Raw genomic sequence first — 24684 nt, 5'->3', positions numbered from 1 at the left:
GCTCAGTATTATGGACTCGTACCGTTGGTGTATTTTTTATTATTTTTGGAACGAAGTTATTTTACGCTTACCTACATTTTATTACGTTAGAAACGCCAGATGACGTCTCCCTATCTTTCCCTATATTTGTTTCCATTACAAACGGCTTAATACGACATTATTTAAACGTATTTTTTTAATAAACACGGGGTTCCTAATTTACAACAATACAACAATATTGTACAACATCACAAACATTACTCTGATCCGAATGTAAGTAGCTAAAGCACTTGTTTTATGGAAAATCAGAAGTAACGAAGCTACCACAAACACCCAGACCAAAGACAACATAGAAAACTTTTCCTACATCGACTCGGCCGGGAATCGATCGGGACCTCGGAGTGGCATACCCATGAACTCACACACTACTCGACCACGGAGGTCGTCAAACAAGAATTTTATTTCTTGTCATTTAATTATTCTCAAACATTGTTAATCTATTTAATTGTGTCTAATCTTATATATTAATAGCGTAAGGCGATTTTTGTCCCAGTGATTATGGGGCTGCACATAAAAAAATCGGTTATGATCTAACTTTAAAGAGCTCCAGCCGAAGATGTGCAAAAAATTATAGAGGAATCTTGATGACATTTTGATGATTATCAGAGAATTAATTAATAAATTTTAGAGAGCCGAAAAAAGTTACTGGCCGGTTACAGAGCACTACGGCTGTATAAGAAAAAAAATGAAAGTAAATTGTTTTCGACAAACTCCAACTCTATAGGCTCCGTGCGCATCGCATGTGGCGCCGCCCTCGCGGCTCAATCGGAAATTTAGTAGATGCCCGTGTGGCTAGCTAGTATAAGTGTATTATCTATGCGTGTCATGTTGTCACTGTTGTCACCATATGCGGCCGTGTGGTGACAACAGTCGTTCGGAGTGAGCTCGTGCATACGGATTGAACTTGTTAAAATACCTAAAAATAATGCCTGCCAAAATATATTGTTGTGTGCAACAACTCCGAATAAAATAGTCGGCAATTAAAATTTTACTCGTTTCCGAGAAAAAGCCATGAAATTGACCGAAGGAAAAAGTGGATACAAGCTGTGAGACGAGTGTGAGTAAATTGTACTCAATATTACATTTATTTATTTATTTCTCATGTATATGCCTATATAAGACGTATATCCCAGAGATTTTTCCACCAATCTATAAAAAGGGCTTTATCACAAGCAGCCGCTGCTCGACATGATCGTCTCCGGAAACAAAAGATTTCAAATCCATCGGAGGTACACGTGGAGGCTGTAGTACAAGAAAATGTGTTCCATTGTAAACATATATTTCTTCGAAAATATGAATACAATGGAAAAAAAGCAAACTATAAATCTGGAATTTTTCAGGGTTGCAAGAAGTTGGGGAGACGTCTACTTCTATAAGTGTAGACTGCCAAACATATGCACATAATTATCAAGAACAAAACAACACAAAAATTATGTTTTTGATCACACAAGGACCACAGCACCAGTGCCATACATCATGCTTTGAGGAAAACGAAAGAGCAAAGCATTAATTTATTAGTGCAAGAGGCTAGTGAAATTGCTATGAAACTAGAATCTACAATTACTCTAAAAATACTTATTTAGTTTGACTGTAAGATCCTGCATATTTGCTTCAACGAGTTGTTATCCTTATACAAGTAACTTAAAATTCATGATTTAGTGTCGTTTGCATCAGATCTTAATAACACAATTTACAATAAAAAAAATTTTTTCATATACCTTCAACGTAACATCGTACGAAGTGTTTGTTACCCTAGTTTGTGGTAAAACTTTTCCCTCGATGATACGTTTACCATCTACATCGATAATTTCTCTCACGTTGGAGACATGCCTGCTTTCGAATAGTTTTTTACCTAAAATTCATTTCAATAGTAAGCGGCAACATTCACTCGGAAGGGTTGGATTTCTAATTTATTTTGGTACATTACTTACCTTTTGATATCGATTTTGCAAAACGAAAAAAATGTAAATAGATTGATTGAAAACCACATTGGATTATCGTCGAGGTCATAACGTTAATTATTATCGATTAATAATGACTTCGAAGTGCGTATGAATCATATACTACTTGGGAAGGCGCCAGTCAGCTGGTCATCTACGTATTGTCACCACTGTTCCGCGAGATGGCGCAACAGTAGGCGCATACGCACTACGCACGGGGCCTGTAGGATGTATACTATTTGACATTAAAAATTTCACTTAAATGATTATTTAGGTTTCGTAATTTTCGCGCCAAATGATGAGTTACTTGCAGTTTAAAATGAAATGAAATCTAAATGAAACCTGTCATAGGTGATGAATATTTGTAAAAAATGTTTTAAATAAACGCGAAGAGTCGCAGCAGAGCCACTTGTACGAAATAAATATAGCGAAAGGAACTTCGTTCCAACCGGGTGTCCTAATCTCTTTTTTGTGTTATATAAAGTTATTAGAAATAAATAAAATTTAATATAATATAATTTCGAGGTATAGCATCTTTATACATTTTTTTTTTTACATTAACTGCCTGTAAATTTCCCACTGCTGGGCTAAGGCCTCCTCTCCCTTTGAGAAGATTTGGAGCATATTCCATAACGCTGCTCCAATGCGGGTCGGTGGATACTTTTGATTACTTGGAATCAGATACCTTGAAGTAAACTAGTAGTTGTCGAGCTGGTCTAAATTGACAAATCATTCAGATGAAACTCAATAGAGTTTACCTTTAAACTATGCCCGATTCATTATACGTGTACACATATAATCCTTCGGCACGTGTGTATGTCATTGAACTGGACCGTTTTTGATGTTTTTATGTTTGTCGATTTTGTCGTTCATTCATGATTGGCTTAAATCGGACATGATATAACCCAGATCAGTTTCCAAGTCAACAAAACATACAACATTTTTTTTTCCCGTACAAAGTCGAGGCGGATATCTAGTATTAATATAAAAAAATAATAATCTGTGATATCAATGTTGTTCGTTTATTTACGTTATTAATATAAACTGTATTTAATATAATTAAAGGTTATTTATCGATACAATACTAGTACATGTTTTATCTACAATTTAATGACTTGTGACATTCAACGGCAAAGGGAATTAACAGGTTGAAATGTCATGTCAGTCGGCCAGTACGGGTTTTCCTGTTCTGTCATCAATAAAGGTCTATTCGCACAGTGGTATTTTTCAAAACATCGGTATTATCACGTACAGATAAGTTATAATGACTCATAATTTATGCGTAGTGCGTTCAGAGCTTCACTCATAATAACATTTAAGCATTATTATATAAACTTCTTAAAGTACAATATATTACATATTGTGCTGCGTCTGTTTTTAATTTAATATATAAAAATGTGTAGAAAAAATTATCACAGGAACCGCCTGTAAATTTCCTGCTGCTGGACTAAGGCCTCCTCTCCCTTTTGAGGAGAAGGTTTGGAGCATATTCCACCACGCTGCTCCAATGCGGGTTGGTGGATAAACATGTGGCAGAATTTCTTTGAAATTAGACACATGTAGGTTTCCTCAGAAAGTTTTACTTCAACGCCGCGGAGATAATGAATTATAAACACATATTAAGCACATGAAAATTCAGTGGTGCTTGCCTGGGTTTGAACCCGCAATTATTGGTTAAGATGCACGCGTTCTAATAGCTTCATCTCAGCAGCTCTGTGGTGGAATAAATGATGAGTGGGTGGTACCTAACCAGTGGTACATTCACAAAGGCTTATCACCGAGTGAATCTTTTACGATTTGGGTATAAAACAAAAATGATACAGCATGCACAGGACTTTATTATAAATTGTTACATGACTATAATATTATTGTCTGTTAAGATACTGGAATGGTTTTACCGGGACGATAATTTATTATAATTATAATATAATATATTCATAAATTATCTTAATAATGACCATCTTGCTCGTATAAACGTATGAAATGCGCCTTTAAATAAACTAGATGACTCATATAAAATAGATAAGAAAAAAAATAATAATTTACAAATCGAAAAAAGGTATATTGTCTTTCAGCCTTAAAAAACAGTATTTTATTTTAAAAAAATATCATAAACTGTAACGATTATAAAAAAAAATATGATCTTAAAAAAATACGTCACTACGTTAAATATTTTGGTATCTTTTAATAAATTACTGAAATTTATTGATTCCAAATTATTTATTTATGTATAATTTGTATTGCGCACTACCTCAATATGTTACCACAGCAGGTTAGAAGCGTTTATCACAAAAGCGATCTTTTCCAAGCAAACTTTGTATCTTACTTATATATAATAATAATTAAAAATAAATTAGTGCAAATGAATACTTTAGCCAATTAAAAAGAAAAATTAAATTATAAACTGGCTATAAAATGGTAATAATTATAATATTTAATAGTAATAACATAAAATAATAATTTAAATAAATTGCCTAGGTAGGGGAATAAAGTTAAGTAATATTACTTAGGTTTCGTGTCATAATGGACAGAGAGAGGTCACATGATAGTATAAAAATAAAAAAATAATATATATATATATATATATATATATATATATACATATATATATACAGTTACTTTTTATACATAGAAAAACTTGATAGTATAAAATATCAATATCACAGTATAAAGCAAAGTCGCTTCCCGCCGTCTGTACACATAGATCTTTTAAACTACGCAACGGATTTTAATGAGGTTAACATAGATACGATAGAATGATTCAAGAGGAAGTTTATATGTATAATACATGCGTATTATAGTAGAGAAAACCCGAGAATTTCAACTTTGGAAAAAGCCAGAATATTTTTAATACGTGTTGCCAATAGATGATATATATGTTAACGTTCGATTGAATATTTAAATTTTAAACAAAATTAGTAATTGTTATTATTGCACTAAGAGTTAATTAAAAACTTTGTAAAAACTTTGACATCGAACCAACGACCCGTGATAAACGTGTCACGGGTTAGACCTTGTATTTTTTTTTTATTTACTACTCACAATTATTTCTTACGTTACAGACACTTAATAAACACCATAATTTTTCTGAAAATGTTTATGTCTAAAACCTTTTTAGCCTAAAACTCATTTATTGATCTTGTATTATATAAATAAAAGCTACTTAATTAAAAAATAAATTTGACGTTCTGATTTAAATGGAATTCTTACTTTTAATGGATTGGATTGCTATTTTTTACAAAATTAAAAAAAAAGAAATTTCGTACGGTTAATACCCAGTTTTTGTTTTGATGACGGCACATGATTACGAACGTTTGTGAGAGGTCAAACAAAACAACGGACAAAAAGTTTTTTTTGTTTTTAAATTGAATTAATATCCAGACCCGTTTTTTTATTGATTTATATTTTTTTAAATATTATTATGTAATTTCAACTTCTAAGCCAATATGTATCTAGGTATATAGAAATAAATTACAACTTGTTCATCTACATAAATAAAATCTATACACAATTTTTTTGATACTAGTAATAAATTTTGGCGTGTGTAATAAATTTAACTCCTACTTAAGTAGTACCAAAATAACATATTTAATTTAGCATCTGTACAATGAACCCAAAACTCCATATTTTTCATGGTAACATTATCGCCTGCCATTTACGCCATTGTTTATGTTGCCCGTGCATTAAAAATTATCAAACATTTATTTCATAATATGTAAAAATTAATATCCTTAACTTATTTCGACCTTGAAAGTAATTATTTAAAAAAAAAAACAAAACTTAATAACTATAGACTTTCTGTAAAGTTATTTAATTCTTTTTCAATCAATGTTCGTACAATCTTTTACCTTGTATAATAAAACTAGTAATTCCCGGCGACTTTATTCAGGAAGGTTTAATTGTGTTACTTGGCTATTTTGAATGCGTTTTCGTTTTAAGGTGATTTTTTTTTTTTTCAATTTATAAGTGCGCGAATTGGCTAATGGGCCCCATAAAAATTTTCGCTGTAAGAGGTTCCTTTCCTTACCTCGCCACTGCAACCGACCTTGGGAACTACGATGTTATGGCCCTTGTGCCTGTAGTTACTCACTCATCCTTCATACCGGAACTTAACAACTCAACAACGTTTGGTGGAATAATATTAAATGAGTGGGTGGTAGCTATCCATGTTTCTTTTTTTTATGATATCGGTCGGCGGACGAGCTAATAGGTCACCTGATGGTAAGTGGTCACTACCGCCCGTAGACAATGGCGCTGTAAGAAATATTAACCATTCCTTACATCACCAATGCGCCACCAACCTCAGGAACTAAGATGTTATGTCCCTTGTGCCTGTAGTTACACTGGCTCACTCACCCTTCAAACCGGAACACAACAATACTGAGTAGTGCTGTTTGGCGGTAGAATATCTGCTGAGTGGGTGGTCCCTACCCAGACGGACTTGCACAAAGCCCTACCACCAAGTAGGTTTCGTCACCTAAACCTTAAAACGCCTCAAACCTACTATCTAATATAAAATAAAATAGGCGATAAGGACCATTCTGTTACTTGCATCAAGAATACTGTCTCTCTTACGGGGAAAATAAAATTCAACATAAACCTTGAAATAAGTAAAGTTTTTTATTAGAGTGTATTCAAATTATTCAAATCGCTTTCATTTCAGCCGAAAAAATAACATTTAGCATCTATCAAACAAGTTAAGATTTTTATTTTAGTCACGTTGTGCTATACAAAAAAATTATTAATTATTATTTTCGTAATTAAATCATATTTAATAGAAAAATAATAATAAAATATTTCGATGTATATTAAGGAAATATTAAAAAAAAAAAAACAATTAAGATTAATTAAACGAGAAGAAATTTTTAAAAAATTACTCCGTAACCAGTATTATAAGAAAAAACAAAAAAAAAAAAACCACGCGGAGGTCACGGTTACGAAGTAGAAACGAAACGTAAAAATAAAAACAAATAATTGATTATTTTAAATAATCTTAGCATTATGAAGGTTAGTAACTTCAGCTTTCTCCAATGGAAATTACAGTTTATGTCCCCGTAGGAATTCGCCTTTCATAACACAGGGTTAGAAGTAAGTTCTACGCGTTCCCGGAAGCTGTTTTGAAGATAACTCAAATTATATATGACAATATAGCAAGTACTATAGACTTTTGTTACTAAAGTTATTGTAAACCAATTCTTCTGATGTTAAAGTCAACTTGTGCTTCTCCCACTTTTGTACAGACTAATTTGTCACCAGAGACTTTCATAAAAAAAATTTTTTTAAATGGCATTGTTTTTTTTATCCACCATATAAAATGTCAAAATTTAAACCTTTACTTAACATGCCATAAACATATATATATATATTCTTAGCTCCATAGCTAGTAAGCTGTATTTTCTAAATATCATATCTTAAAAAAAGAAGATAAATTTGAATTTCGAATTACCCTTTCCATGTCCTGCGTATTGCATATTGTTTAATTACTGTCAGCTATTAAGACAGGGTCTTAGCCTAGAAATAAAAACACACCAGCACATCAAACTACTGATTCAATTGAAACAATAGAAAGCTACACCAAGGGTAAACACGTCTGTAGAGATTTGAAATTATAAATAAAAAGAAGTATAAAATAACTCCTGCCTAGCTGTTCGGTGAACGTGTCATTTTCATCATGACAAAATATGACAAAAGGCTATTCGGACCTTTAAAGTACTAGCAGAGAGCTGTCTTGGACACAAAGATAGATTTTATTAAAAAAAAAAAGTCCTGTCTCGTTTCATCACCAGGAAAAAAAACGAGCAATGTAGATTAAAGAGAAATATTTTGCGTAGTTGCGCCCTTCTTAAACTCGACCTTTAACTTCTAAGAATAAACGAATTATATATTAAAATATAAATTATATTAAAATATGTATAGTATGCGAATATAGCTAAATATTTTATTCCGAAAAACTTAACTAAATAATATGATGAACTGCAAAATTTAGTATTAATTATTAATGAGGTCAAATCGTGCTCGGCTCTGAATCAAGTGCTCTCGTGAAAGACGCTGAGTTGAGTCCAGAAATTTCATTATAGAACAGAATCAAAAGAATTTTAAATTAAGATCCAAGACTTACGGTGAATGTATAAAATTCATACTTATATAGCCTATTCCAATGGAAGTAGGAATAAAGATAAACAAACCTTAGATTTACATATTTCATGCGATTTGCTAATAACTCTGCGATATTGGGCACTACTAAGAGTAGTAATGAGACCTTCAAATTGTTACAAGTTTTGATTTTAAAATTGCTTCGCTCTCTTAATCTGCAAAATCATTTTAATTACCCGTGCCATTATTTTTAGGAATTCAAGGTAAATAAATAATATGGATATATATGTTTTTGTTGTTGTGTGAAAGTGCACTAAAGGGGCCTGAATGGTAATTTTATGCCTAAAGAATGTTGATAAGTTCAAATTAAATTCGCTCATTATTAATTTGAAATATCACACGGTAAATTATTATCAAATAAAATCTCACCGTATGCTCAGATCCTGAAAGGAAAAACCAACACAAAGATTTTTAATTTATATACAATAAACGATTGATATTTTTTTTTTTTTTATTAGGCCTTCGCAAAATTACGTTACAGATTAAAGGAGTAACGCTTTGTTTTTGTTTACTAAGTTTTTCGTGTCAAGGATATTGCATGATTCACTTTAGCTGTATAGAAATAAGGTTTAAGATACTTTGTGAGTAGGTTTGGTAAGCCGTAAAAATATTTCTAGATTGTTTTATCTTTAATATGATCAACACTTGTATTTATTAATGTGTAATCGCCTCTTACCAATTATTATCACTGGAAGTTTACACCAAGTTCTCAACTTAAACTGTCACTATTGCGATAACGAAAAATTCGTAATAAACATGCAATCAATTATGTCGCAAACATGTCATCAAGTAAAGCATGCGCAAGACATGCGAATTAACGGTAATCACAATCATAATCAGAATATACTTTACTCGAGTAGGCTCTTACTGGTAATTTTGACTAATTTTACAACACTAATTCAAGCTATCGCGAACTTTCGTCTTAGTAAGACGAGAGGAGGACTCTGACTACCTAAGGGACGTCAACGGTACGAAAATTAACACAGGTAGCTCTTTTTTAAAAAAAAATTTTTTTTATTAACCAACATTAAAACTTAGTGTACCCTCCACAATTAAGAAGACACGTCTATATTATTGTTTCCTCAGAACTCAATCGACATTTACAATAGGTATTATAAGATCATTGACCTTTTGTTAAGGATAATCCACGCTTCACGATATTTTATTGATAAATGTAACTTTATAGCACTTAGCCTGCCCTATAAAAATTCAATCATTGAATTCTCCACGAGAATTTGAAGGTATAGGAAGGTTATTTATCAGTTTGAGTGGTAATATAACATTTTAATTTCCACAGTTCGTGGAGCATTGGCGGCGTATCACTTTATTAATATTTATCACACGGATTTTGACCACTTGCTATCAAGTAACCTATTAATACGTCAGGTCACTTAATTTAAGCCTAGTGAAAATAAACAGTAAACCATTTTGATCAATTTCCCGCCAAAACGAGACTCCATTGTCAAAATTGAATTTTGACAGATGTCAAAATTCATAATACCAACTTGAAATGATATGTTTGTATAGTATATAAACTTAATTTTTACAACCACTAATAGTGAAATTTAGTATAGGTATTTCTATTGTTGAATCTTAATGTTATCGTAAAAATATAGATAACTATTCAATTCAATATTTAGTTTAATGGTTTTTAATAGATAACTATTTTTCTCTTTGTAAGCAATCTGACATTTGACAAAGAGATTAAAAATTTGTCTGTAATATGGATAAAGATACAGAAGTACAATATGACAAGTCTCGAGAAGTAACAGTAACATAAACATGATTTAAAAAAAAAATCTGTTCAATTTTAATAATCGTTTTATAAACGATACGAAATATTAAGTCCTTGAATCGGTTGTCCTAAGCCAAACGTCCTAAAATTATTCAACCGTAAAATGTTTAATTAAATTTACTGTTTTTCCATGTCATGTTTGCTCATGTCAAAGTATAAAGTTTAAAAAATAACATTTATACATATACAATATAAACAAAATATTCTAAGCTAAATATTTAAATATGCTTTAATTACCTTAAGCCGATTGTATGACGTGAGTTTGTTTTAAAATGGAAATCCTAAATGTCTAACGGATACGATTTATTTGCTTAAAAACCTCGTGACGTCATTCATTTAATTTTCGTTCATTTCATTCGGTTTTTACGTTTTTGGCGTCTGTACCCATTACGTCCAATCATAATTATTTATTATAACCGTTATTCGCCAATGGGGACGTTTTTGCACCAAAACACTGAAAATACTCTAATAATAATAACAGTGTAATAGTATCAAATGTAAATGACCTGATGAAATTTTTATTTTATTACCTTTGTCTCATCAAAACAAACCACTTACGCCAATAGTCGAGGATTTTACCAATACCCGTTGAATTGTTCCACTATAAACATCCGTGCTATTAACTGATCGGCTCAATGGAATAAGGGTGATCGTATAGACTGAAATGTACTTGCAGTTCTATATCGATATATTTAGAAGTAAGACAAAAATATTCTTTTTATATATAGTAGAGTAAACTACCCAAAAAGCGTGTAAAAAACGTACAAAAAGACGTACAATAAATTTAAAAATCCAAATGGTACATGTAAACCTTCCGGACCGAAAGTGAGATATTCAGAATAACTTATTAGAACCTTATTCTCCGTTTGTCAATCTTTTTTTTTGTTTGGTATTATTAGCAAACATTAGTGTTATAAATTAAAAAAAAAAAGAGAATAAAAATTTGTTATGATCTTATGATTTGTTGTGGTTATGATAAAATTTCATCCACTGGACAAGAAAAAAAAACGATATTACAAAAAGTTCCACTGGTGGTCAAAGACCCGTCCGTTAGAGGAGCTGCTATGGTTTTTTCCACCACAAAAAGATGAGGCAAAATATTAACTTAATATTAATATTTTATTCATCTAGGATTAAATTGGTGACCAATAATTACCGGTTAAATGAATGTCTTATATTAATAACGCGTGAAAAAATTATTTGCTGCTGTAGTTTACAACACACGCACACTATTACGTGTTGTAAGCATGAACGTCACTATCGCACGAAAATTGAATAAATCTATAACATATTACTATCTATTAAATACTTATGCGTTCAAAATTATAAAATAAAAATTCCAACCCCCGTTTTACTCCCTCTGGGGTGGAGTTTAGTAAAAACCATTCTTAGCGGAAGCCTAAACCCTATAAGGAACCTACGTACCAAATTTAAAGTATGTACGTGTTATAGTTTTTGAGATTTCGTGATTAATCAGTGAGTGGTATTTCCCTTTCTATATATAGATTACTACGTACGTACGTTTTTATTGATGGCTGAATGATCGTTACCTTTTTGCCGTTATATTTCATAGTATTCTTTTCGACGTAGCAATATCGGTTTTGGAACGAAATAATATTACAATAACATTTTGATTTAAAATAAAACATAACACCTTTGTTTAATAAAATTTTGAATGTTAAGAAAATCAAAAAGATCAAAATTAATAGTTAAAGAGAAATTTTAAAAGTCGATGTGTCAGGATTTTTTGAAATTGAAAAATTTAAAATTGCGAATGTTAAGAAAATTTAAAGCATTAAAATAAATAGTTAAAGAGCAATTTTAAAAGTCGAATTGTCAGGATTTTTTGAAATTGAAAAATTTATAATTTCGCTTGTTAAGAAAATTTCAATACATTAAAATAAAATGGTTAAAGAGCAAGTTTAAAAGTCGAATTGTCAATATATTTTGAAATTGGAACATTACAAAAATTTTTTTAAATTTATTATTTGTTTTTACATTTTGGTGTATATTTTTTTTTTCTTACGATCAAATATGTAGCGGACAATGATATATTTTAACATAAAACAATCAATTATAACACAATATTTTGTTAGTTTGTAAGAAATTTGCTAGGTATTATATTTCAATGCTCTAGAACATTTTTTGTTCCTGAAATATGCAAATAAGACTTTATATAGTTTCTATTATGTAAATCTTTTTGCTTTGGACATTAAGTGGCAAATTGCACATCATTCGTAACAATTACTAATATTAAAATTTTTAAACTAAAAAATCTATTTTTTTATTTAAATATATAATGAGCTTCATTAAAAGTAAGAAGTAACATTCAAAATATTATAGAGCATTAAACACAAAAACTTACATAATAAATCCCTACAATAAAAAAAAAAAAAAACTTACAGCGATATCCGAAAAGAAATGCCACAAAAAAAAAGTATTCATAAACGATTCAAAGCACACTGCACTTTTCCCGCGCACACCGCGTCACTCTTAGCGATTTTTAAAATCACTGCAAGTCTATGCAACCGGGTACAGCCAGTGCGCAGACTGTCTGCGTAATCGCCCTCTATCAACTTATATAGCGTTGTAAGCTTAGTCTCAGCACGTGCCGTTCACAGCTCTTCACTGGCCTTTGGATTTTTTTTTCTTCAGCACTAAAAATTAGCTTAGGTTTTCTGATATTAATATGAAATATTATTACAAACTTTGACTTGGTCATTGTATATATATATGAAGACGTAAGTTGGAACTCAAAATAGTTTTGTCATTTTGCAAAGATTTTTTAAATGTATATTTAGAATTTTATAAACTGTTATTATTAAAATCTTGTGTTTGCAAAAATAATTATTTTGTCATTCATTCGTCGCATTACTGGGGATCCCCTTTTATAAATTACATAGTTGTTCTCCGAATAATCGCGAATTGACAATAACAATTTCAAATATTAAAATTACTTAGAAGTTTAACAAAAACATTTTTTTTTTTTTGTAAATACAATCATTTTTTCCAAAATCAAGATTTGTATATGGGGTAGTTGCGCTAGAAACGACAGCTGTTAAATATTTTTTTCACCAAAAACAAAAGCCACAACACGGAAATGGTCTAACTTATTAACTATGTATTTAAGGAAATTGTTTTATTTTTCTATTTATGTACGCAAAAACATAAATTATTTTCCCAGAAATTGTGACGTACATTCTATTAACACAAGGAACAACAAAAGGAACAATAACAAACTTGTTACTCCAAGTACCCGATTACACAGGGTTAGTAAATCTTTTTTGGGGCAATGTATACGTTTTTACAACAGGATCCCAGAAAACGTTCAAAATTATTCAATTATAAAATTCAAAAGAATCGTTAAAAAGTGTTTGTGTGCTAAAGGATATTACAACACTAATGACTTTTTAGTTGACTGCACACCTTGGAAATGAAATGATCGCCTCCAGGCTGCTTCAAATAACTAAAATATAATTATTATTGTACATGCAAAATTAAAAAAAAATATATATATATATATATCCCGCTGAGTTTCTTTCGCCGGTTCTTTTCAGGTCCGAGGTGTTAAATTCCGAACCGGTGGTAGATTTTTGACTATCAATAAACAAATGTAAACACTTCTATATTGAATAAAGATTTTTGACTTTGACTTTAGGAAATGCAACAATATGTTATTAAATTTTTAATTACAATTGATTCCTCCAAAAAGTACCACAAAGATTTTCTATCTGTGAAAACTTATAAGACAAAATCTTTGGTTTTTATTCTAAATTGAATTATAAATAATTTTATATTATATTCAATTAAACTGCTATGTAACTAGGCAATTAATTATACTGCATATAAATTTTCCTTTTGAGTCATATGTGGCATTCCAGCATTAGGTAAAAAGGGACAATGTGTAATGTTGTGTTAAAATAAAATAACATTCCCACAACTAAAGGTGCCAGTTGTGGAACTTTTGACATTTTAATTTTTTTTTTTATTTTAATTTTATCTATATATATAAAAGCGAAATACCACTCATTAATCAGGATATCTTAGGAACTGTAACACCTACAAACTTGAAATTTGGTAGGTAGGTTCCTTATAAGGTGTAGATATCTGCTAAGAACAGATTGCGAAACTCCACCCCTAAGGGGGTAAAACTGGGGTTCGAAGTTTGGGTTTTATACATTTCGCGCGAGTAAAGCCGGAGATTCAGCTAGTATTTTATAAAATATAATGCAAAGTTAATGTTTTTATTTAATTTTATAACATTGAAAACATTATTGCCTAAAATATAAATATATTGTACAAAGGTTGTAACCCATTATTCTCTGCTAGCCAACCTTTTTTAGAAGTACCCACATGAAATATTACATATATCTTGATGACATTAACGAAAAATAAAAAAAAATAAAAAATCTATTTATTGATCACGATCAGATTTTTAATAAATGATAAAGCTGCAAATTAACTTAAGGATTAGAGCGAAAATAAATTAGAGAGTAGTTAAAGAATAGAGAGAATTAGAGCCATAGATTAAATTAACAAAAAAGATAATATACCGCATTAAGATCAAGATGTACCATTTACTTTATAACAATATGAAAAAATAATTGGGTATACAATGGGATCATACAAAAACGAAAACCAACGAATAATAGATTCCATTAGACATACTTCGTCACTAAAGTAAAATCCATCCAAATTAACTACAACTATACAAGAATATTTTAATTTATTTATGTTATGAAATGTCAATGTCCATATAATTACAACAAGCATAGCCAAGCTAGACTATTATTATATTTAAAAACTTATTCGATTTTTCAATCGAGTATTTTGTTGTAGAGGCCCGGAATCTGGATATTCGTAGTGTTTACACTCCCGTACATCGAAAAGGACATATATCCGTTAACTCTTAATTATTATATGCCTAAAACTATTATTAATTGCATCTACATTAGAGGTATTCTGTAATAAGAAACCACCAAACCCAAACAAATAGCAATTGTCAGTTTTGTTACCATGATATATTTTTAAAACTATGTCCCACATAATATTGTTTTGGTGCTTACTCGACCATTTTGCTGCAATACAATATGGCACATTTTCATTCGTCAAATGTTGGTTTCCATCTGTACGCATAATTATGTATTTATATTTAATCATTACTGAGGTTCTATAATCATGAGCTTCGAAACTCAGGCTTTTCTGTTTATAATTAGTGCTCGGTAATGAAGGAAAACATCGTGAGGAAACCTGCATGTGTCTAATTTCAATGAAATGCTGCCACATGTGTAACCCTCTAAGAATGAGGACCTTCTTTTTTACTTAGTTATCGTTCATACAATTACAACTTAATTTTCGTTAATAACGTTTATAATTCTCGCCTTAGCTGCTCGGACCATCGGACCTGTCACTCGCCACATTCACGAGCTCCACCCTCATACGCCGGCGTTTGTTGCTTGCGTTCCGGAGGCCGGAAGGAAAAAATACGAATCACGAAACGAATTCGTCGACGTGTCTTGTTTCACGGCATCCGGATTAGATAACCGTCGCGATCGCTTTTAAGTTTATTTCTGATGCAATACGTGTACTTTATGTCCGGATAAAACAAATACACAGCGTCGCTGATATCAGTTACTTGTATCCGGACGACTTAACCACGCAACCACGTGAGTTTATGATTGATAGCACACCTTGGGAATGAAACGATCACCTCCTGGCTATTTCTAATCATATTCAATATATGTATTTGATTTGATTAACAAAAAAAAAGACCCGCTGAGTTTCTTTCGTCGGTTCGGTTTCGTAGTGTTTAATTTGACTATTAATAAGTAAGTATAATGCTTCTATGTTGAATAAAGGAATTTGACTTTGAGTTTGAGTTTGCAACCATATCGTCTACTAATGTTTGCTGATCGTTTTTCATACTACACATGCCCAACTCAGGGGACGACATTCGCCCCCTTAAAATGTTTAGCCTCGAAACTCGAAGAAGTACCAATAATGGAGCTTGTCAATTTGGTATCAATTTAATTGTAAATCAAAACCATTTTAATTGGTTGCTTTTTGTGAAATCGAATTTGTGTAAGTAATACGTTTACAAAAGAACAATATTTTTATCGAAAATAACTTAAACACTTGCAGCCACAAAACAACACTACTCTTCATAGCCTTGTAATTAAATTGTAATTGTATATAATCGCTCTATTTAAATGGCAGTAAATTTAAAGAAAAACAGTCTATACAATTCGAATATTGACGACGGTTGGCGTGTCGTTTTTTGAGATTGTTCAAATACACTTCACCCGGCACCAGTAAACATCGTCGTATGTTGCCTTTTTTTAACGATCCGCCCTGGGAACTCCAGGTGGAGGTGCTCGCGGTAGTGTACCGGTTTCGGATGAAAGTCATGAAGAACGGCGATCGTCCAGGGTCGGTGAAGGTGGGGCGAGTCACTGCACTAGCCCAGCGAACTCTGATTTGCAGGTGGGTGCAGGACCTGGGGTCCCCAACTGCAGGCCTAGCGATAGTGGAGGCGATCCGACCCCACTTGAGTCACTGGATAGCTAGAAAAGGCGGTAGACTAAACGTTACGTTGACGCAGTTGCTTACTGGACATGCGTGCTTTGGTAAGTACCTGCAGGGAATATCCGGGAGGTGACACCCACCCATCAGTGTGGTGCGCCTTAAGATACGGCGTGCCACACTCTGATTGTGCCGCTTGGAGGCTCCAGCGCTTTTCCCTGGTGGCAAATATCGGCGGAGACCTCTCGCTGCCCAGCGTGATAAATGCCATTTTCGGAAGTGGAAGGTGCTGGAAGGAGATAGTCATCTTCATCTTCATCAGTCAAGGACGACGCGGAGCGTGTGCGTGAGGAGAGTGCCTCCGCTGACTCGATTCACGCAAAAGGACCGAGTACAAAGCGTCGGTGCTATGCGCACTTAACATAATACTTAACACCCCCCCGTCCCGCCATAAGCGTCGCAGGGACTACGGGGGTTCTAGATTGGGAGCCCGCATAGACACGGACCAATCGTCGGTGCGGGTTGTATGGGCGTAAAGATTGTACACAATTTTTGACAATTTGTGATCAGAGAATAAAAAATAACATCAACGTTTCATATATTGATTGGTATTAGTAAAATATGGAATTTAATATATTATATTGTAAATAGAATAAAGTACATATATTAATATTGTAGATTTAATATATGAGTGTTTAACATAGATCTTTTTAATTACCCATGCAGTACGTACATTCGTGTTAGATCTATGACGCGATAGACCCACAACCGCGTGGGGAACGCTGCTGTTTAACTCCAGTTCACACAATTACCAATGTCTTGTAAGTTCATTCTAGTACTTCGTATATTGTAAAGATAAGTGACCTTGTAGGAAACACTATCGGACTGAGACAGACTGAGGGTAACCGAGGGTTCCGTAAGGATTCGGAAACTCGGTTAGAGTCTCATCAGAATGATTTGTCAAATCGGACCAGCTTGACAACTGGTTTCCCACGAAGAGAATGAGGTACCTGTTCCAAATTCTTCGTTTATAAGAAACGCCATTTTTATTTAATACAGAGGGGTGACTGACTAATGGGCCACCTAATGACCAACGCTTATTGACATTGGTAATGTAAGAGATATTAATCTTTGTTCACATCACCAATGCGCCACCAACCTTGGGAACTAAAATATTATTTCCCTTGTGCTTGTAGTTACACTGGCTCCTTCGCCCTCCAAACCTAAACACAACAATACTAAGTATTGCCGTTTGGCCGTAAAATATACGATGGTAGTGAACGGTAAAGTATATACCATATAATAATTAAGAAGTGTTCTCAGTGCCTTTTCCGTGAAGCTATATCGCTGTGACGCTGTTAAAGTACACGGACGATTTAATTTTATTGATCATATTATGTACTTGAGATTTTGATGCGGTATTTAATGCAGGGTGGATGCGGCAATGACGTTGACATTGAGATTCCTGCAAAAAAATTACTGCACGTTTACAATATGTAACATATTGTAAACGTGCAGTAATATTTTCTTTTTCGTCCATATTGCACTTTTTGGGAGGACTATATTTAAAACTATAAGAAAATATTTGAGTTACTTTAAAGTCGGTCCAAAATACAGCTCATGAAATTGAGTACTGCACAAGTGGAAACACAAAGTAGACGAGGTTATGATCACATCGGCTATATCTGTCTTTATCAATCAAATAACTTTCATTGGAAAAAAGATAAAAAAGGAAATTGTTTACAATTTGAGTTCATTGACCCATCTACGACACACGTATTTCTTACGTCTTTAAGTGCAATGAATCACTACTTAGTGCCAATACTTAGCAAAGAGCCGTTATAACTTTTGATATTATACTTCGTTTGGCGCTTAAAAATATAATAGTGTTTACACAACTGCACACCTTGTTTCCTTCTTAATTCTCCGTTGAAAAAAAAATAACTCTCAACCTACCGATATCAATATTGACAATCCCACACCAGTCCTTTTTTTTTAATTGTAATTAATAATTCGGATACAATTAAAAACTATTTTATAAACACATCCAAGCAGTATAACTTCTCACACGCGTATATTAGTCCACGTAGCTTTTATTTTGTATAGAGACAGATAGCCGCGCAACCTCAATTCATTGTTACGTGTTTCGCTCTAAGCCCGGATTAATTCAAGTTCAGTCTTAAGGGTGGAGGGGTTGGACTTAAGATACAACGGGGCTTACCACTACCCTTTAACTTTCAAACTTAAACGTACGACAAATTCAAACAGATTTGGATTAGGTGCATTATGTAACTTCAAACGGACTTAAACTAGCAATACCTCTATTTTTAATTAAGATTATGATAATTAAAATAATAATTTTAAAATACTACAATATTTTTCAACATTATTTAATTAAATTTTATTTTATAACTCAATTCCCTTTTTAAATTCTGAAAGCGCATTTTTAGGCCTTATACGTTATGTCTTTCATCATAATATTTAAAAAAAAGAAATGAATTTGATCAAATATAACGGTCACAATCATTTGTAGTGTAAATTTATTCACGTAGGCGGATCCATTTAGTTTACGTTTTTCTTAAATAAATTATCTAAAATCTATTTCTTCTAGAGAAATCTTCAATTATTATTGTAAATTTTGATATTTAATTAAGTATCAGTTATACGATACGTGATAAAATATTATAATATTCGACAAATATTTTATTATTATAAAAGAAACACCGTTTTTTGGATAATCCGCAATAACCTTAATTAAAAATTAAAATGAAATTCATCTAATTACAATAATCCATTAACTAGTCACGTTGATAATGTAAATTTTTATTTTTTAAATGAAAATAAGAAGTCAAATGTAAATTGATAAAATAAAAATAATTTTGGCAATAAATATCCGGCTACCGCATGATATTTTGGCTAGTTGGCCTTTTGTTTTGAACATATAAAAGGATATTTTATAATTAAATAAAAGACAGTTTTATATCATCAGTCGGCGTGAAACAAAAATGGCCCTGTAAGAAATATTAACCATTCTTTACACCGCCAATGCGACACCAACCTTGGGAACTAAGATGTTATGTCCCTCGTGCCTGTAGTTACCGGCTAACTCACGCTTCAAACCGGAACACAACAATACTGAGTACTGTTGTTTGGCGGTACCCATTTAATATTATAAATTATTATTGTCTGCAATTTATATATTATACAACCAAACATACAAATATTTTCGTTAATGAATATTTTATTATTATTATTAATTGTCCGAAGAAGACCGAATATTAATAAAAGATCCGAATTTAAAGGTCTGGAGGCCCTGGGCCACAAAGGAATGGAGGCCCTAATTGTTATTATTTATTCCGTGTCGACATCCGGAATCCATCTTGAGTCAAGCACCTGTCTTTTTTAGCGGTTTTCAGCTTAGCGACTTCCTCCCTTCGTACTTCCGGCGCGACTATCGCTTTTGGCGGCACTAATGGGCGCACTTTTTTCGACACCAACTTTTAACTTCATTATAGCGTTGTCTTTCATAGCGAAAACAACGGTTTAGTAAATAGTAATTTATACTTTAAGTATAATTAAGTATAATTGTTAAAGTTCCTCCCTTCAAAATGGAGTGTGAAAATAATGGTGAAACATCACAATCAAGAAAACGCGGGTCAATTTCGTCGAGCTCGGGGTCTAGTGAAAGTTCATCACGTGATTCCAACCCAGAAAGACTAAGCAAAAAAGACAAGAGGTCCCGTCAAGATGTAAGTGATATTCAATTTCAATTTCTTACACAACAAGTGACCTTCTTAACCAATCTTATAACTCAAGGAGCAAGAACTGCTTTTACACCTACTGATCCATGTGTTATTGAAAGCTCCTCTAGAAATTCTAATGAAATGACCTTACATCCCCCAACGACACAATCAACCGAGGTCGAAAAACAACAATTGCCACTATGTGAATTGTCGACAAACATCAAAGATCCCACTTATGCAAACTGTCTCAGATACAAAGATTTAAATGCGATGATTGGAGTTCTATACGCTTTTTTGAACAACGAAAGAAATATGTTGCTACCCCCGGTTTCATAGAATTAAGTATTAATGATGAACTTAGACGTTTCGGTTCCCCAGCGTTCGGAGATGACTCACGATTGCATCTATTAGAACGTTCGTTTGCTGCTTTATCAAACGCTTTAATTCTTCAAAAAGAAAAATTACTAAAAACTTTGCAAAATTTGATGGACTGCTCCAGTGAAAAAAAATACTGCATTCAATTCAAAAATCTTATTCGATAAAATTGAAACGTTATTTAATAAAGATTCGGGTTACTCAAAAGTGACAGATGACATTCGTCCAATAGTTTGCGGCAGACGAGCAGACTGCATAAAATCTAGAAGAGATTTTTTGCTGAAACACATTCCAGATGAATTTTACTGCGGAGCACTACAAAAAAATCCTGCATCTTCTGAGTTTCTCTTTGATGATAAATTTGTGTCTAATTATATTAAAAAAACGGGGGGGGGGACAGAAAAAGTAGCCATTTGTTCATAGATATCGACAACCTAGAATCAAACATCTTTGAATTTAAGACCGTCAACTTCTCATGAAAGTATCATGAAACCTGGTTTTATAAGCAAGCTGAACGATTTTTTCGATCTAACTTCACCAGTAAAAAAGCTAAAGGAAAAGGAAAGTCTTCAGGGAAAAGATCGTCCTACAACAGAAATCGACCTACTCTGGAGTACAAAGGTAAAAAAATTAATTCTACCTCACCAAAAAGGAACAAGAATAAATCATGACTATACCAGATTTCAAGGTGGATGCCTAAAGCGATTTCAGCAAGTCTGGAGCAATTTAGGAGCACTGAATTACATCTGCCAAATCCTGAATGGGGTTCGTATATCTTTTGTAATGAAGCCACCTTTAATAATGCCCAACGATATGGTACTAAATGCCTTTCAGACCAAGAAAAGTACACTAATGTCACAACAAATTCAGGAAATGTTGAGCATGAATATATTAGAGAGAACCAATATATCCCCCAGTTTTCTGTCAACATTCTTTCTAGTTCCAAAGGTGGACGGATCGTTCCGTCCAATATTCAATCTGAGATAGCTGAACAATTTTGTTCGAATAAAACCGTTTCGGCTGATAAATCATTGTCGAATTCCAGGATTTTTACAGGAAAAAGACTGGCTGGTGAAGCTAGACCTGAGCCGTGCTTACTTTCACCTAAACATTGCGAAGAAACATCGGCGATTCCTGAGGCTCTCCTACAAGGACGAAATGTTACAAATGACATGTCTGCCCTTTGGCCTTTCTTCAGCACCTCGAATCTTTGCTACCGTAACCAATTGGATAGCCGAATACTTGCGACGTCACTGTTTCTTTATCAAATTATTTTAATCTGATTTGTTAAACTTATTTATATTTTGTGATTAATATTATATACATTTTGTGATTAAAGTAATTGTATATAATATGTATATTTCAATTAATAACACATTATAATATCGTCATTTTAGTCATCACCAGGAGATAACAAACACGTCACTCAAGGTGGATTCCGGATGTCGACACGGAATAAATAATAGAGAGTTGTACCTTACAATAAAACTTGTCTATTATTTTTCCTTAAGACATCCGGAATCCAGGTAAATTCTACCTGGTGCATATGCTCGAGTTAATAATGAAGTTAAAAGTTGGTGTCGAAAAAAGTGCGCCCATTAGTGCCGCCAAAAGCGATAGTGGCGCCGGAAGTACGAAGGGAGAAGTCGCTAAGCTGAAAATCGCTAAAAAAGGCAGGTGCTTGACTCAAGATGGATTCCGGATGTCTTAAGGAAAAATAATAGGTAAGTTTTATTGTAAGGTAAAACTCTCTATTTTACAAACTACATTTTTTTTTTCAACATTTTCATTTCTGTTAGGTTAGTCAATAATGTGTTTACTCTTTGTATAAGTAAATTTATAAGCAGTTATTATATATATCTATTTACATTACATTAAAATTGTACTATTTGGAATTATACTAATCTGTATTGCGGAGGCTTACCCACTCTTGTGGAGGCTCTCGTCGGCAGTCGCCTCGGTTGCCCTCCCCTAAATGCGACACTGATTTAAAAACATTCGTACAACGTACATATATATTAAATATATATACGTTGTTTAATTAACTACTCAACATTAATTTGAATATGTTTTTAAAAAATATATAACAAGCGTAATACAGTAATCACTTAGACTTTTTATCAAACTCAATTAAACAGCTACATTATTTAGAATGATTCTCAAAATCTCATATAAGGTTTTTTAGTATCAGTCAAAATAACATCGTTTTTTTTCTATAGGAAATATCAACTGCATTACAGGGTCAGTTTAACTTCCCGCCTTTTTATAATGTCTTAGTATCTAGAGATTCAGACGCGAACTTTGTACCCGTTTTTTTACCAAAACGACGCGGACGGGGTTGTATGGTATTTGGCACTATTAAACTTTATGTGGAGAAGGAGTGCAGAAAGCTAATATTTTTATCTATTTTTCATCGGATGAAACAAACTTTTAATAACAAAACCACAAAAAGCTTATTTCATGTAAGACAGTTAGTACTATTTATGTACGTGGTGAATACGTTTTACTAGAAAATAACTTAATGGTTATCCTATTTTCTTAAATATTTAGCTCAAATTCTTGAATAAAAAAAATATTACAAAAAAATATTACAAAAACCTAAAGATTTGAACCTTCTACTATAACGAAATATCAGAAGCACATTTTCGTCGCGTACTTCGACTGGGAGCGTGGCGTCTCCTGTAATCCGGCTACTCGGAGGTCAGGGCCGGAGGATGGTCTGAGGTCGGGAGTCTTGGCGCTGTGTGGCCCACGTTGACTGGACGTCCACACTAAGCCTGGTATTAATATGGACTCCCCCGAGGAATCTGGAGAGTGCAGGTTCACTAAGGAGGGGCGAACCGGGCCAGAGGGGAAACCCAGCAGCCAAAAGTCTCCGTATCGGGCAGTAGTGGGATAGCGGCCGGGAGACGGCGCTCGGCGACAATCCGACCAATATAACCAGACCCGTCCCTATTTTTTTGCGCTTAAAATACAATGAATATCTTAAATCTATTATCACCCGCCCAACGAAAAAGAAAAGAAAACATGGTGACCTGGGTAGGTGGGCTATTCTGAAAACGACTATTTTATTCGCTCATGTTAAATTGATTATTTATATATATATATATTCTTATTTATATATATGTGCGATCCTGCCCCCTGGCTATTGTCGTCCCCACTCCATGTACAAGCTTTAAGCTTAAAAAAATATTAATATTTCTTACAGGGCCATTGTCTATGGGCGGTGGTCACCACTTACCATAAGGTGCATTATATGCTCGTCCGCCAAACATCATAAAAAAAAAAAAATTATGAACGTCTGTGAGATAAGTAGGAGCCGTGCGATGCCGAGACTGATAAGGCGCGCTATTAGTATGTATTATATTATCTGTAATTAAAAGCATAAAAACAATTAATGTGCACTACAATAAAACCGAGAGTAGGAAATATTCACCGTTTTGTTTTACGAATGCAATTACGTTTTTTTTATTTTTATCACGTCCTAAACACACCTTTTTTTTGTTTAATTATTTCCTCTTGCAAATAACACATGTACTATATCATACAGCCTCATCTTAATTTTTTTTTTAATATAATACTTCTTTTGGCGTGTTATGACAAAAATGATGAGTATTTATTTTTATGATGCACGCACACAGGGTGACAAGAAAACTACACGATGAACTTGCTCGCTAAATAAGTGTCAAATCGCTCAAAATAGATAACTTCACACGACGAAATTTTGAATAGTCATTTTACAGCACTGTATTAAGAACTAACTGTGTCCGCGACTTTGTGCGCGTTTGAATTTAACAAAAAAGTTTTTGCTGAGCAGTTTTTACTACAACTTATTCATTCTGTACTAGGCAGCTTTTGTGATATTAAGGCACCCGACGTGACGGCGATGTGGTGGCATGCGCGAGGGCTGCGCTCGGTAATGGACAGTATTTGGACAATGCTGCGTGACCTTATATATAATTCTAAAAAAAGTAGCCTAACTTACTCCTTATTACACCAGCTATCTACCAGTGAAAGTCCCGTTAAAATACCTTCTAATAGCAACGAAATTCTGCCACATGTGTATTCCACCAACCGCATTGGAGCAGCGTGGTGGAATATGCTCCAAAAACCTTCT

The 24684-nt window shown here is 33.0% G+C and overlaps 1 protein-coding gene across 1 annotated transcript in view; it reads left to right on the top strand.

The window, feature by feature from the left end:
• LOC113398066 (H/ACA ribonucleoprotein complex subunit 2-like protein) overlaps positions 1-9887 on the top strand; it is a 167251-nt gene extending 157364 nt beyond the window's left edge. The window contains exon 3 of the transcript XR_010309647.1: positions 9875-9887. The gene's annotated coding sequence lies outside the window, so the exon portion shown is untranslated. The remainder of the gene's footprint in view (positions 1-9874) is intronic.
• Positions 9888-24684: the final 14797 nt, after the last annotated feature.

Source organism: Vanessa tameamea, chromosome 24 (genome assembly GCF_037043105.1).
Source record: "Vanessa tameamea isolate UH-Manoa-2023 chromosome 24, ilVanTame1 primary haplotype, whole genome shotgun sequence".
In the NCBI taxonomy this organism is placed as follows: Eukaryota; Metazoa; Arthropoda; class Insecta; order Lepidoptera; family Nymphalidae; genus Vanessa; species Vanessa tameamea.
Note: the sequence above shows the minus strand (reverse complement) of the source record. Positions and strands in the feature narration are given on the sequence as shown.